Raw genomic sequence first — 14,459 nt, 5'->3', positions numbered from 1 at the left:
TTATTCTTTCTATTGATAGAAAAAAACAAATAGAAGTCTTAAATTATAGCCACCATATTAAAGGTATCTCAAGAACAACAAAACCATAGGGTTGGTGAACTAGATAAGGAGCGATCACTTTTTTTACCAGAGTTCTATCATAAACAAGCACCTATAACAGAGAGGATTGGAATTAGAAAACCATGCATCATCTCCAGATTAGGCGTTGGCTTGAACCATAACTTGTCCACCATACAGCACTAGATGGGGAATAAGTCATGACTGACAAACCAAATCCCCTATAGAGTCCTTGAACGCCATCCAACTTCAAGACCTTTTGAACAACATCCAGTCCACCATTGTAGGTCGCATGACAAGAGTATCCTTGCACCATCAATCTTTGGCTAACCTGATTGCCACGGAGGTTATGGAACATTAAAATAGATCTCTGCATGTGTTCTCAATCACAAAGAATAATACACCAAAACCTAAATAAAAAGCGCCCAATGACTCAAAATCCAGAAAAAGAATAACCATTTCAAGGAAAAGATTAACATTGTTAACATAACACGTCAATTGGAACAAACACAGCCTGAGAACAAAGAGATGCCGCCATGCCAGCAATGCCATTTGCTATTGCTGCCTCTGTAGGTTCTGATAACTTGAGTGGTTCAACGAACTTTAGAGCAGCCACTTTTGTGGTCTCCAAAGCAGTAAGAAACATAATCCTGGCAGGAATTGCACCAGTGATAACTGTACCAATACCTCTGTATAACCCAGGAATTCCGTCTGTTCTTAATATGCCTTTTATAACAGCAAATGCATTCCTGTCAACAGCATCTTATGAAGCAACTTGCAGCCTGGCCTTTACATGAGACACAGGATATAGTGCTACTGTAACCCCAGTAAATATTCCAGCCCCTACAACATAAAACTTGGTCTTATCAAGCCTGCAGGATGACTATTGAGAGATTAATGAACTTAGGTACGTGCCATATACCAAATACAACAATGCAACAGCAAACAGATCAGCAGCAGCAGTAACAGAAAGAAACAGGCATGACAGAGATCCAGTGGCAGAGTACTAGAAATATTCATGCTGCATTTAGTACTGGGCATCTTCTAAATTGCTGACATTCCTCAAGGTTACAACATAAAACAGTTTTAATGTGTGTCACATTCCTAAGGGTAGGATAGTCAATATAATTTTCTTCTTTATGCTATGAGGGTTGTACTGAGTCAGTTATGAGCAGCCATGCTTCACCGGGTGCTCATTCCCGGTTAGTTATTCCCAGCTGTGAGCTTTATATATACGGCCACAGCCACAGATTGAGGCATGTGATGAATGAATATTCTCTTTTCTCTCTCTCTCTCTCATATCTTCTCTCCTCCTAAACTCTTCTCTAAACCTGAATAATACCAAATCAGGCCCTTGTCAATTCTGGAGAATTGACAATGTGCATTATCAATTTGCTGCATTATTGGAGGAATGCCAATTAACATATATGTCCTCATCAAAACTCTCAAAGTCTAATATCTCCCCAAAGATGAAAATTAGGTAACCTCCATTGCAACTTCTCTAGCCTTTACATGCCTGCTAGATAGTGTACAATGTCTATGTACAAATAGTATTTCCATTATGTTTATGGTTCCATTTACTTCTTATTTATTTCTTGACATTTACCATGCTGAAACAAAATTTTTTTGTCTGCTATATTGAGTATCTCCACTATATACTGAGTTCCCAGTGCATTTCTAGTCACTTAATATTGAATTAATCGCCACAATATGTATATATATTGTTGAATAATGACTTATGATGCTGCTGAAATAGTCAAATAAGTTAGGATTTAATGCTGAAATGGAATTGAAGTTGTTAAAGTTGTGTTAGGCTTGATCTAGTCTTCAGCTATTTTTTTAGGAATTTTCTGTTACAGCAGATTTGGCTATTTTTTTTATATTTTTTCTGTTTAAATAAGTTGTATAAATAAGTGATTGAATACCAGTAAAAATAAGCTTCATCCCTTTTCTTCTTTCTCCATAAACAATACCAACAAATGGTATCAGAGCGTTTTTCTTGAGGGACCTGTGAGTTGAGAGAAACAAAAAAAAAAAACCATATTCACAAACACTCAAATTCAAGCCAACAATCTGCAAAGATGGAAGCAGAATCAAGTCACGGAATGCTGGCAACACCGATATTTGGTGGCGACAACTATCAAGTATGGGTTATTAAAATGAAAGTCCATCTCAAGGCACAAGATCTTTGGGAAGCAGTTGAGGAAGATTACGTAGTCGCTAATTTGCCGGCCAATCCAACTATGAACCAAATAAAGATTCACAAGGAGAGGAAGACAAGGAAGGCTAAAGCCATGGCCTACTTGTATGCTGCAGTTTCTCCCAATATTTTCACAAAAATCATGAACCTGTCTTCAGCAAAAGCCATTTGGGATCATCTCAAAGAAGAATACTAAGGCAATGAACGAGTGAAGAATATGCAAGTGTTAAACTTGATCAGAGAATTTGAAATGCAAAGAATGAAGGAGTCAGAAACTGTAAAGGAGTACATTGACATGTTGCTTAGCCTTGCTAACAAAGTGAGGTTGTTAGGTAAGGATTTTCCTGATCAAAGAATCATTGAAAAAATACTTGTTACACTTCCAGAGAGGTATGAAGCCACCATCTCTTCTCTAGAAAATACAAAAGATCTGTCAAGCATTTGCTTGGCAGAGTTACTTAATGCTTTACAAGCTCAAGAACAAAGAAGGCTTGTGAGGATAGGAGGAGCTGTCGAAGGAGCTTTGCAGGCACAAACAAGGCCCATCGGTGAAAAAAATGTTTGGAATCACAACAAGAAGCTTGCAAATGCTGGAAACAATAATAGTGGAAATTATCCACCTTGCCCTTACTGCAAAAAAACCAATCATCCACAACACAAGTGTTGGTGAAGGCCCGATGTAAAGTGCAACAAATGTGGTCAATTAGGTCACATCACAATTGTGTGCAGATCACAACAACAAGGAGAAGCTAGAGCTGCTGTTGACCAACATGAGGAGGAGGTGTTATTTTAACTCTACTAAAAAAAACCATATCCATCCCTATGCCCAAAAAAAAAATGCCTATGCCCAAAAACCCATAACCATACCTATGCCTCATAACTATAAACCATAAAATGCCCATATGCTATATCCAAGACATGCCAAAATTAAAATGTTTTGCATTTGCAGCCTCAAAGTCAAGGAGGAGTGTTGAATAATGACTTATGATGCTGCTGAAATAGTCAAATAAATTAGGATTTGATGCTGACATGGAATTGAAGTTGTCAAAGTTGTGTTAGGCTTGATCTAGTCTTTAGCTATTTTTTAGGAATTTTCTGTTACAGCAGATTTGGCTTTTTTTTTATATTTTTTCTGTTTAAATAAGTTATATAAATAAGTGATTGAATACTCAGTAAAAATAAGCTTCATCCCTTTTCTTCTTTCTCCATAAACAATACCAACATATATACACTTGTTTCTTATTGCACTTTGTTGTACTTAATATTGAGTTAATTTCCACAATATATATATATATACTTGTTTCTGATTGCCTTTGAATCATTTTCAATGCTTGGGGTTTTCTAATCCAAAGAAATCTAACAGTGAAAATGGGTCGTGGGGTGAGCGCTGGTGGAGGGCATAGGTCCTTGGGCTACTAGTTCGGAGACGGAGAGAGAAATACCAAGAATCCTCAAGCTGCACAGAAGGTGGGGCAGGGATCAAATAATAACGCGCCTCCCCAGAAATCTGCTGCTTCTCTGCAGCCAGTAGATAACAGTAAGCAGCTTCCAGCCGGCATTAATAGAACTAGTTGCAATAATTATCAGCGAGCAGATAGCCAAAACTGCGGTAATTTCATCACGGTATAATTCTTATGGATGTTAAATCTGCACCTTTTTTTCTCAATTAATGTTTTGGGCATTTCAAGCTCGTGTCATTAACATAGATGTGACAAGGTGTTTGAGCTGCCCATTTCTGAAATTAACGTGCCTTCCCTTGTCCCAGCAGCAATAGAATATTATTTTAGAGGCCATAACCATTAGTAAAGACTGGTGGTGGTGGGCTCTTCAATACATTTTGCTGCTAGCTGGCCAACAAAGCCTGCCGACAGCCAACAAAAATTAGACTGGTAGATCTTGTGACACACGAGATCTGCTCTAATTTGGAGCACAGATTGGAACACCCAAATTAAATTTCCCTCACAAAGAGGGTTGCGAATGGGAAACTGTTCCTTCCTGGTCAAAGGAATGGTCGGAGGCAGGCCTGCAACGGCAAGGGACGGGCTCTGACGACCAATCCGTCAAGGGGCGGCTAGCACCCGCAAGCGCTCCGACGCTCGAGTGAGTAAGGGAGTAAAGTAACAGAGTGTGGGTAGACTAGAAAGAGAACATACATTGGCTTTGAAGAGAGTTGGGTTATATATAGGAGGAGAGGTCCTCCTACATGCATGCGTCGTGTGTTTGTAGGGTGATGGAACTGGGTATCCGGCGCCGATGGGGATTCCCAGACGATATCATGGTGCCGACAAGACCTCCATTAATGAAGATGGGATCTGTCATTAATAAAGATGGGATCTCAAGCGGGCGCGGAAAGACCCAGCATGCAGCTATAATAATGTTGTTGCAAGCTGGCGTAGAGCCAGTATCTAGTCCTTGGCTGAGATTGGGCCGTGGGCTGACGATGCCAAAGGCCGAGATTGGGCATTTGGGATGTGGGCCAAAGGCCAAGATTGGGCCAGTACGATCCACAGCCCCCCAAGTTAGATGTTCAAGAAGTGAGCGTTCGAGCTAGAGAAGGGTGAGCTGGACAGATTTTGTTGCTTCTAGCTAAGCCCGAGAGTTGGGTTGGCGTTAGTACTCGGTCAGGGTAGATGACCGAGCCAACTTGCCACTTTGCCTAGGCGGATGTGGGTCTTAAGGATACTTAAAGTCGACTTGGTTCTTACGGCGAGGCGACTCTTCTTCACGCTCTGGCTTGTGGTGCGCATGATTTTGAGATTCGAGGCGCTATGTCTGGGAAGTGGGATGATGTAGGTAGGTAACTTATGGCCCTTTAGATGTGCGACAAGGGGCGGCTTTATAGCAGTGGATCAATGACGAATGGTTCTTGACCATCAGATGCGTCGTAAACACTGTTTAGTGACCCTTATAAAGATCCCTTTCGGGCCAGGTTTTCTACTCCTTGTTTCCTCCAGTCTTTGAATTCCTGCGATTTTTTGAGCTCTTGGTGTATTCGAGGCCTTTGGTCGAGATTGCGCTTCTTGTTTGCGCTCTCCTTCCACGCACTGCTTTGATCAGGTAACTCCCCGAATTTGGAATCCTTTTGCTATCATAGATCCGTGTCGGGACGTTGCGGGGGCTTTGCAAACCATGTGAGCGATTTATCTCCTTGCTCGCTCTCATGCCTAATGTTCTTTCTTGCAGGAAAAATGGCATTGACATTTTGTAAGAAAGAGGTTAAGGACGAGTTGGAGATACTCCGTAAGGAGGAAAATGAAACTGCATCGGGCTCTGTTCTAGCGGGTAAGGTAGCTGGGAATGCCCCAACCGCGCCAACGCTGGCATCCTCTACGGCACAGCCCCTTCCTATGGTTGTTGCCACCAAGGCTTCGGTCCCTAGACTTGGGGAACCTACTATTTCCGAGGAGCAGGCTCGGCACAAGAAGCGCCAGAAGGGTTCCGAGGGGGAGACCCGACCATCTGACGGCTCGAGTCTTGTTGGGCCTGGGAGCTACTCGATTTCGTTTCAAGACCCTGAATTCTGGAGCAACCTCTTTATCGATGCTTATCTCGATCCGTTGTCGGAGCGTAGGTTATTCGATCTCAGGCAACCAGCTGCGTTCCATCAGGTCGAGCGTCAGGTGCTCCAGCTTACTACAGATTGCCGATTGCTTAAGGCAGGTACCGTGACCTGGCTTACCAAGATGAAGGCGGACTACAAGGAGAAACTAGATCGAGCCCGAGAGTCAGTAAAAGGGAAAGTCATGAAGGCTGTGGAGGCGACCACTGCTGAGACAAAGAAGTAGGTTGACGAGGTCGAACGTACAGTTGTCGTTCTTCAAAGTCAGCTTAATGCTGCCGGCGCGGAGTTGATAAGGCTGGAGGCAGAGGTGGTGGTAGCGAAAGCCAAGGTGACCGCGAAGGAGATGAAGGCAATGGCTGAGGTGGCGGTTGCTCGGTTCGAGATGGCAAGGGTAAAGGTTGAAGCGGCCAGAGTCCAAAAGAGAGGGGTACGAAGTGGCTCTATCCCACATTCGAGTTGTTTTCCCAAAGTTAGATCTCTCGGCCTTTGGTCCTTTTAAGGAAATCAAGGACGACCGTCTTGTGGACCCGGCAAAGAGGAGTTGAGCTGAGTCGTGATTCCATGTGATAGCGTAGGCTTTTCGCATAAGTCCTGTAACCTTGTTGGATGTCCCTTGTTTCATAATAAACTATTTCTTTTTTCCCCTCTTTAGTAATGCTCTATTTCTATTGTCTTTCTTCTTGTGCTTGTCTTGTTCGGCCTCTATGATTATGATGCTTTGAGGTCCCTCGGGTCAGACGCTCACGTGGGGGAATCCGAGCTTTTGTAGGTGTTTTGTCGAGTTTCGTTTGAGTAATTTGGTACAGGGCTTGGTGGCCTATCGAGCTGTCTGGTTGTGATTTTTAAATTTGAAACTCGGAGTGTCGCTCTGACACCCTCACTTGATTGTGTGTGGATTCCGAAAATCGAGGCGCCTGTTCGAGAATGTGAGACGTTGTTTGTAGGCGTGGGGCAGTCCACTACCCTAGGTGAGGCAAGTTTGCCATGGTATTAATTGCGGGGTATGTGGCGGAATTGCATTGGTCGTTGCTCGTCCATTGGGTGTCCCTCACGATGCCTATTAATATGCGTTACCTTCGCGTGTGCGTATCCTTTGCATTCGTCTTTGAACTATTTCCCTGTCTTGGCTCTTCTTGCGTACGAATTTCTCCGCTATTCAACTTTTCGATCGATTGAGTGGTGTGCTAGTTTGCTCGTCAATGACTGTCTCGACTTCGAACTTTGCTCGTGCATACAACTGGGTAAGCGAAGATATTGTCAGGATTACGTCAAAATACATCACTGACTCGTCTGTGGAGGTGATGAGGAGAGCATTCCCTCTCTCTTGGACCGAGGATAAGGAGGAGAAGTTCGTATGCCGTCCCTGCGGAAGGGGAGAGCAAGTTTTTCATTCGGTCCTGGACCCCAGGTTCGTCTATATGTACGAGGTGCTATTCTCAAAGCTACGTCTGCGGCTTCCCCTGACTGAGTTCCAGGGCTCAGTTTTACAGGCGATGAACGTTGCCCCAACGCAACTGCACCCAAACGATTGAGGCTTCATTCGTGGTTTCGAGGTGCTGGTTGAGTTTCTGGGTTGCAAACCTATCACGACGGTCTTCTTCCACTACTATCACAGGAAAGGGGCCGGGAAGGGCAGTTGGATTTCCCTGACCGGACATTCGGGGAGGACGCTGTTGAAAGTCTTTAGCCCTTTCCTTAAGCATTTCAAGGATGACTTCTTCAAGATAGCCTCAAGCAAGAAGGAGCTTAGCTTTTTCTTGGACAAATATGGCAAGGAGAGGTATCCCTTGTGTTAGCATCCGGAGTCGAACCCCCCTACAGAGATGGAGTACGAGGGCCTAGGTTTGGAGGGCCAAGCCCTAGCGGATGTATTTACGTTCTCTCCCCAGCTTGAGTCCGCGAAGCTTGTTGAATTCGGGGAAAATCCTGGGGCTTTATCCGAATACATGGTAAGTTGTTGTTGCCTTTTTTGTTCGATTTTTGCTGACCACGACTCATATTGGGGGTTTTTGTTTCCGGGCGAGTGGCACCCGATTTAACGACAGATGCAGTGGCGAGGCGTGTGGTAGAGAAAAGCGTTGGGGTGCCCTCCGAGGCGATTGTTAGCAAGGGGAAAGCCGCTACTGGGAGGTTAAAGGGTCATATTCTCGCCCAACCGATTTCGGTAGTTGTTGTTGGTACTTCCTCCCCGTCAAAGGTTGAGGAGGCTCCTCTGCAGCGGAAGAGGCGTTGGGTAGCTGACGAACTGGGGCCTTCGAGTTCAAGTCGAGCTCCTGATGTGCCAGGCTGATGCGCCGGGCTCTTCGAGCTTTGGGTCGGCTACCGATGGGCTAGCGAGTGAGGTATGAAATGGTCGTGTTCTATGCTCTGTCTTTCTCAGGTTGCCTGAAGGTGGTCGTCCAAGTGTTGTGTTTTGAGTGCACGCGAGACATGGAGTCCAAAGTGCGTGGTTAAGGAGGTGAAACGATGTTTTCAAATGCGGAGTGTGCCGCTTTCCCAGGGGGTGCATTTACGAAGGCGAGGGGACGTTTTCCCATGCATGGTGCGCCACTTCCCTAGGCTAGGGTCTTAATTGCTTGGGTACGTGGCCCTATTTCAATGGCGGTTCTTCGGTTGCCAGATATGGGGCATTAATGCTAGGACAAGTGGCACGATCATATGTGGGCGCGGATGACGCTAGATGTTCCCCACTATGCCTATAAAATGGAGGATTCCTTCCTTTATTTCGTGTATCTTTCAGTTGTGCTTGGGTGTCTTCTGCTTTACGAGGGGCCTTAGGGTTTGAGGGTCGAGAATGTCAAATCGAGTCGAGGTCCTTCCAACCTATGGCAGTGCCTCTAGCGGAGATGTTATGGGGTTGGTTGTTGTACCCATGGCCGAAGTTAGGCGTGTTTGGGCAAAAGTAGCATTAAAACGTGTGATTTTGGATGAGGGCGGTAATAGGGTTGGTGGTTTTGGACGAGGGCGGTATGAGGGCTGGCAAGTCTAGTTCATCCTCTGTCGCCTTGGTCCTCCCCCCTTCTTTGGAATTCCATAGCTCTGCCAAGGTGGGGGGAGGTGGTTGTTCTTGCCTTCCCAAGGATCTGCATCATTATGATGTGGTCTATGGGTGGCTCCGTCAACCGAGGCGCAACCAAGAAGATTTCCAGTTGATTTGAGCCATTTGCCCTGAGATCATGTTGGTTTTACCCATAAGGGGGGCTTTACAGATGGTGCATGCTCAACGGCTGCGTCGGCCTTGTTGTGCTAAGACTTGATTATGGTGAGGTAGAAAGCTAGCTTGGTTGTATTTTTGTAATATTGTAAGATGATCATCAAGAATGTAATGAAGGATTTTGTATTTTTGATATATCTTGTAACGAAATGGAGTAATGAAACAAAGAATTTTTCGAGTACCTTGTAGTTTATGTTCTTTCTTTCTTTTAGTGCTTGGATACTTCAACTGTCGTGAGTGCCGAGCGAGCTGAGGTTGTGTCATGTACCGTGGGGATGAGGGTAGTTTTGCAATTAAATGTAATAGAATTAATGTAATAGAAGGACTAAATAAGAAAGAATATAGGTAGAGTTAGTTAGCTGCTGAGGGAGTAGTACAGAATTTGTTGCTGCTATGACAAGCTTGTACATTCCCTATAGCTGTAATCGGTTACAGCACGTGAGGAGAGAATCCCAATTATATATGGATACTCTTTCCCCCTCTCGATAATCATTGAGAAATATTATCACTCTTTTACTGAATTCTCCCTCAATTCTTTCTTTCTCTCTCTCATTTCTTTCTGATTTCCTTCTCCCATTCTCTAAATCCCAAGTCAGATCCTCGGGACCTGACAAGTTACTGCACCTGCCTGTTTTGGGGCGTGGCTCGGTGAGACCGAGGTGGCTCCTAGTCTGCTAACACTTGTATTTAAACACAGTATGAGTAATAAAATGAGGAAATTCCTGAATACCTTGTAATTCATGTTTCCTTTTTGTTTTATAGTATCTGTTCGAATGTCTTAATTGGTGTAAGTATTGGGTGAGCCGAGGTAACTCAAGGTTTGTTTGTGCTTGTCTGATGCAAGGCTTGATTAGGATGAGATCGAGATGACTCGAGATTTGCCAGTGCTTGTTTGATACAAGACTTTGTTTGAAGGGGATTGAAATAACTTGAGGTCCGTTGAGGCGAGACCAAGAAAACTTGAGGTCTGCCAATGCTTGTCTAATACAAGGCTTGATTAGGATAAGACCGAGATGACTCAAGATCTGCTAATGCCTATCTGATACAAGGCTTGGTTTGAATGGGGGAATTCCCTGAGGTCCACCCTCCGGGATAGACTCGAGCGCTTAGGGGCGGACTGATCGCATCGGTTTGTTCCGACAGCACGGCTTGGCGAGACCGAGATGACTCCAGGTCTGTCGACGCCTGTTTAATATAAGGCTGATAGAAATTAGGAGCACAATAGGATCGTTCTTGCCAATTCTCACACCCTCAACCCACCCGAAATCAATCCTATTAACAACAGAAAATTAAATACAATCAAATCAGAATAGAAATAAGAAACAAGAAAGAAAAAAACAAACCACAGAAGCCAATTTTATCCTGGTTCGAACTGGTTTACACTAGTTCTACATCCAGCAGTCCAACACCCTAATCGAGTAGCTTTTATTGAGAAGAAACTGATCAGTACAAAACCCAAACCCTCATACAATCCTATCGATCAAGTACAATCCCTTGTTCACTCCAAGAAAGCCCAAGAACTCAATACATAACTCTCACTTTCTCTAGAACAAGAGTACTCACAATAGTAACCGAGAACTTGATAAGAGAGAAGATAATGCTCGACTGTCACCTTGCCCTCTTATTTATAGAGGAAGCGGAACCCCTTTAAAACTAACAACTATAGGGTATTTATAGTTAGACCCCCAAAGTTTACATTAATTACACTTTAGCTTAAAAAACCCTAATTGTCTAATAGCTTCTAGCCGATAGCCATCAATGCTTCCACTGATCTTCTAATAAAAGAAACTCTAGGGAAACCTCAACAAAGGCTTTGTTTGAACGGGGGAATTCCCCGAGATCCGCTTGCCGGGATAGACCTGGGCGCTTGGGGGCAGATTGACTGCGTCAGTTTGTTCCGACAACACGGCTTGGCGAGACTGAGATGACTCGAGGTCTGCCGACACCTGTTTGATACAATGCTTTGTTTGAACGGGGGAATTCCCTGAGGTCCGCCTGCCGGGATAGACCCTAGCGCTTGGGGGTGGACTGACCGCATCGGTTTGAATTGAACACTTGCTATGAAGGAGGAAATGAAAGCACTTGAAAAGAACAACACTTGGGAGATTATACCTAGACCAAAGAATAAAAAACTAGTGAGATGTAAATGGGTGTTTACAATGAAATACCAATTTGATGGGACACTTGAAAGATACAAAACGAAATTGCTAGTAAAAGGATACACACAAACCTATGGAATCGATTATCAAGAAACATTCTCTCCAATAGCCAAGATGAATACAGTTAGAATACTAATTTCTATTATTGCTTGTTTTAATTGGCCATTGTTGCAGTTTGATGTTGAGAATGCCTTCCTTCATGGAGACCTAGAAGAGGAAGTTTATATGGAGCCCCTACCTAGGTTCGAAGAATTATTTGGGGATAATAAGGTGTGTCGGTTGAAAAAGGCCTTGTATGGGCCAAAACTGTCGCCAAGGGCATGGTTCGACAAGTTTACACAGGCAATGAGGCAGCTAAGGTATAAATAGAGTCAGGGAGCACATACCATTTTCATAAAGCATAATGGAGAAGGACAGTTTTGTTGGTTTATGTTGATGATATTATTATTACAGGAAATGATGATACTAAAAGACTTGTTCTAAGAGAACATTTAGCCCAAGAATTTGAGATTAAAGATCTTGGTAAGTTGAGATATTTCCTTGAAATTGAACTAACCTACTCCAAAAACAATATATTTCTATCCCAAAGGAAGTATATTTTGGACTTGCTGAAGGAAACATGGAAACTTAACAACAAGGCAGCAAGCTCTCCCATTGACACGAGTTATAGACTAGGGTCAATGGATGAAGGAAGCACAGTTGATGAAGGCAGTTACCAAAGGTTAGTTGGCAAGTTAATATATTTGCCTCATACCAGCCCTGATATTGCTTACTCCGTTGGAACAGTTAACCAATTTATGCATGACCCGAGGGAAGAACATCTACAGGCAGTAAACTGCATTTTGTGTTACTTAAAGGCAACTATAGGAAAAAGGTATCATATTTCAAAGTAATGGTGGTATGACCCTCAAAGCATACTCTGATGCTGACTATGCAAGTTCACCTATGGATAAATGATCAACATCAGGCTACAGTATGTTTCTAGGAGAAAACTTGTTCCCATAGAGGAGTAAAAATCAAAGTGTGGTTGCTAGATTGAGTATCGAGGAAGAATTTAGAGCTATGGTTCATGGAATATGCAAACTTCTATGTCTGAGAATTATCTTAAATGACCTCAAGATCAAACTTGAAGGAACAATGAAATTATATTGTGATAACAAGTCTACTATCAGCGTTGCTCACAATCCAGTCCAACATGATCGTCCAAACATATAGAAATTGATAGACATTTCATCAAGTAAAAACTGGACAATGACTTAATTACTACTCCTTATATGCCAAAAGGTCTTCCACCAACTAGATTTTAGGAAATTACATACAAGTTGGGAATGGTCAACATCTACTCTCCAGCTTGAGGGGGAGTGTTAGAGAATCAATCCCACTAGATACAGCCCAATGGCAAGAGATTGATTGTTAGAATCCTTCTATAATTATCGGTTGCCTTTTTTTACAGATTTGATTAGGTTTCCTTTTCTCATAGTTCCTTGGAATCTTTCCTACTTCGTAATTATCTACTTGTATATATAGGGTGATTGGCACTACGACGAATATTTGACAATCAAATACAGCTTTGTTTACACTTTCATTCCAAAAATATTGAATCACCAAACAGGAAAAAAAAAAAATTCCAGAGTGCATGAGGCTCCACGCCTTGCAAGTGACAAAAAAATTGTGGACTCTACCGATAATGGGCCATAAAATGTGCTGTTACATGATTAGTTTCAAGAATAATATATTATTTTTATTGGATATACCACAATCCTCTCAAATTACAAGCAACTTAAATCAATAAACCATACCAGCCTATCCCTACCATACTGTACTTTAGACCCTGTGGAATTCAAAGTTTCTATTTCTTGAACAGGAATGGTCTTTCAGGTCATACTGATTCAAATGATCAACAGAATCATCAATGCAGTTTTTGCTCAAGATAAGTTAACATATGCATCTAGACATAATGCTCAAAACTCTTTACAGCTTCACAACAAAAGGCATAGTTCTATCCACACGGTATACCGTTTCCTATAACTGGATTTTGAAGTTAAAATGATGCTATTTTCTGGAACTGCTCCATTACTTTGAAGAAGAAAGAAGGAAAGAAATAAAGGAAAGGAGGAAAATGAAGCAACAAACCTCTGCTATTGAGGAAGCTACTGCAGCAGCAGCTTGAGTTTTATGTAAAAGTTCACGAAGATAATGCCCAAATTTGCACACAGCAACTGATACAACAGGTATAATAGCCAAGGACAACACTAAAAGGAGCATCGATACACTTAGAATCCCTTAATTGAAATCAACACAGAATCAACCTCTTCCATCCAAAAACAAACAATCACTCACATGTTAACTTCCAGGATGAAGAGAACATGAAGCCAATACCAATAGCTGCTGTAGTTACATTATGAAGAGCCTCAGAAAGGTCGGTTGTTGCAGCACTTTTTATAATTTGGGTGTCTTCAGATAGCCTGCTCAGAAGTTCTCCTGTCCGAGTAACATTAAAGAAGGCTATTTCCTGTTGAAACATGTAGTGACAACTATCAACCAGTGTTCCAAGTACAGGCCTTATAAAATTGATAAAAGTAAATTTTCTTAAATTGTCATTGTGGTCGCCAACAGCAATTAAGCTGCTGCTCCAAGGGGCAAAGAAGTTATCACAAACTAAAAGTGTCTATAGTTTACTTGGTGGCAAAAATGATATCACAAATGACTCTCATAAATTTTATGAAAACAAGCATTTCATGACCCTTACTTGCTGGATAAGGTGACTAAACAAGTCCTTCCTCAAATGAGCGAAAACCCTTTCACATGCGGAAGAAAACAACCATGCCCGAAGTGCTGTGCACAGAGAACTGAGTAAAATGGAAAAGGGAAATGATAATGTCATTTTCTGTGTTTGAAATAATGCCAGTCGAACAATAAAGAAAAAAGGCAAACTCGGCATGTAAAAGAGATTATAATCATGAACAATATATGGCACTATGAAATCTGTATACTGAAAAGTGACTACTGCATTACTTTTAGAGATGGTAAATAGAATAGACTTCTAAACATTACCCTAAAATCAACAACCTGTTGGAGATGTGGAGCCTGATTTGATTTAAGACACCTACTGCATTACTTTTTGGAATTGGAAGATTTGTTTCTGAAATCCTAAACAGATTAGGAATCCTGTCCGAATTAGGAGCTCTATCTGCCCCTAGTTTTTGTCTATAAATACGTGGGCATTCTCGTAATTGCAATCTTCCAAAAAATAGTGAAAAACACCTA

General features: G+C 42.5%; 1 protein-coding gene and 1 long non-coding RNA gene across 6 annotated transcripts in view; both read right to left on the bottom strand.

The window, feature by feature from the left end:
- The window catches only part of LOC127809591 (ABC transporter B family member 27-like), an 86,857-nt gene that overhangs the window by 69,016 nt on the left and 3,382 nt on the right, over positions 1-14,459 (bottom strand). The window lies entirely within an intron of this gene.
- On the bottom strand, positions 17-13,560 carry LOC127809598 (uncharacterized). 2 transcript variants are annotated; one of them, XR_008025142.1, is made up of 3 exons: positions 13,533-13,560; positions 13,326-13,444; positions 17-900 (listed from the first exon to the last, which is right to left on the bottom strand). It is a non-coding gene; the product is annotated as an uncharacterized LOC127809598 (long non-coding RNA). The 2 variants fall into 2 exon arrangements; XR_008025141.1 differs by lacking the exon at positions 13,533-13,560 and having other exon boundaries at positions 13,326-13,474.

This window comes from Diospyros lotus, chromosome 9 (assembly GCF_014633365.1).
Source record: "Diospyros lotus cultivar Yz01 chromosome 9, ASM1463336v1, whole genome shotgun sequence".
Classification (NCBI taxonomy): Eukaryota; Viridiplantae; Streptophyta; class Magnoliopsida; order Ericales; family Ebenaceae; genus Diospyros; species Diospyros lotus.
The sequence above is the reverse complement of the archived record's forward strand: the minus strand, read 5'-3'. Positions and strand labels throughout refer to the sequence as shown.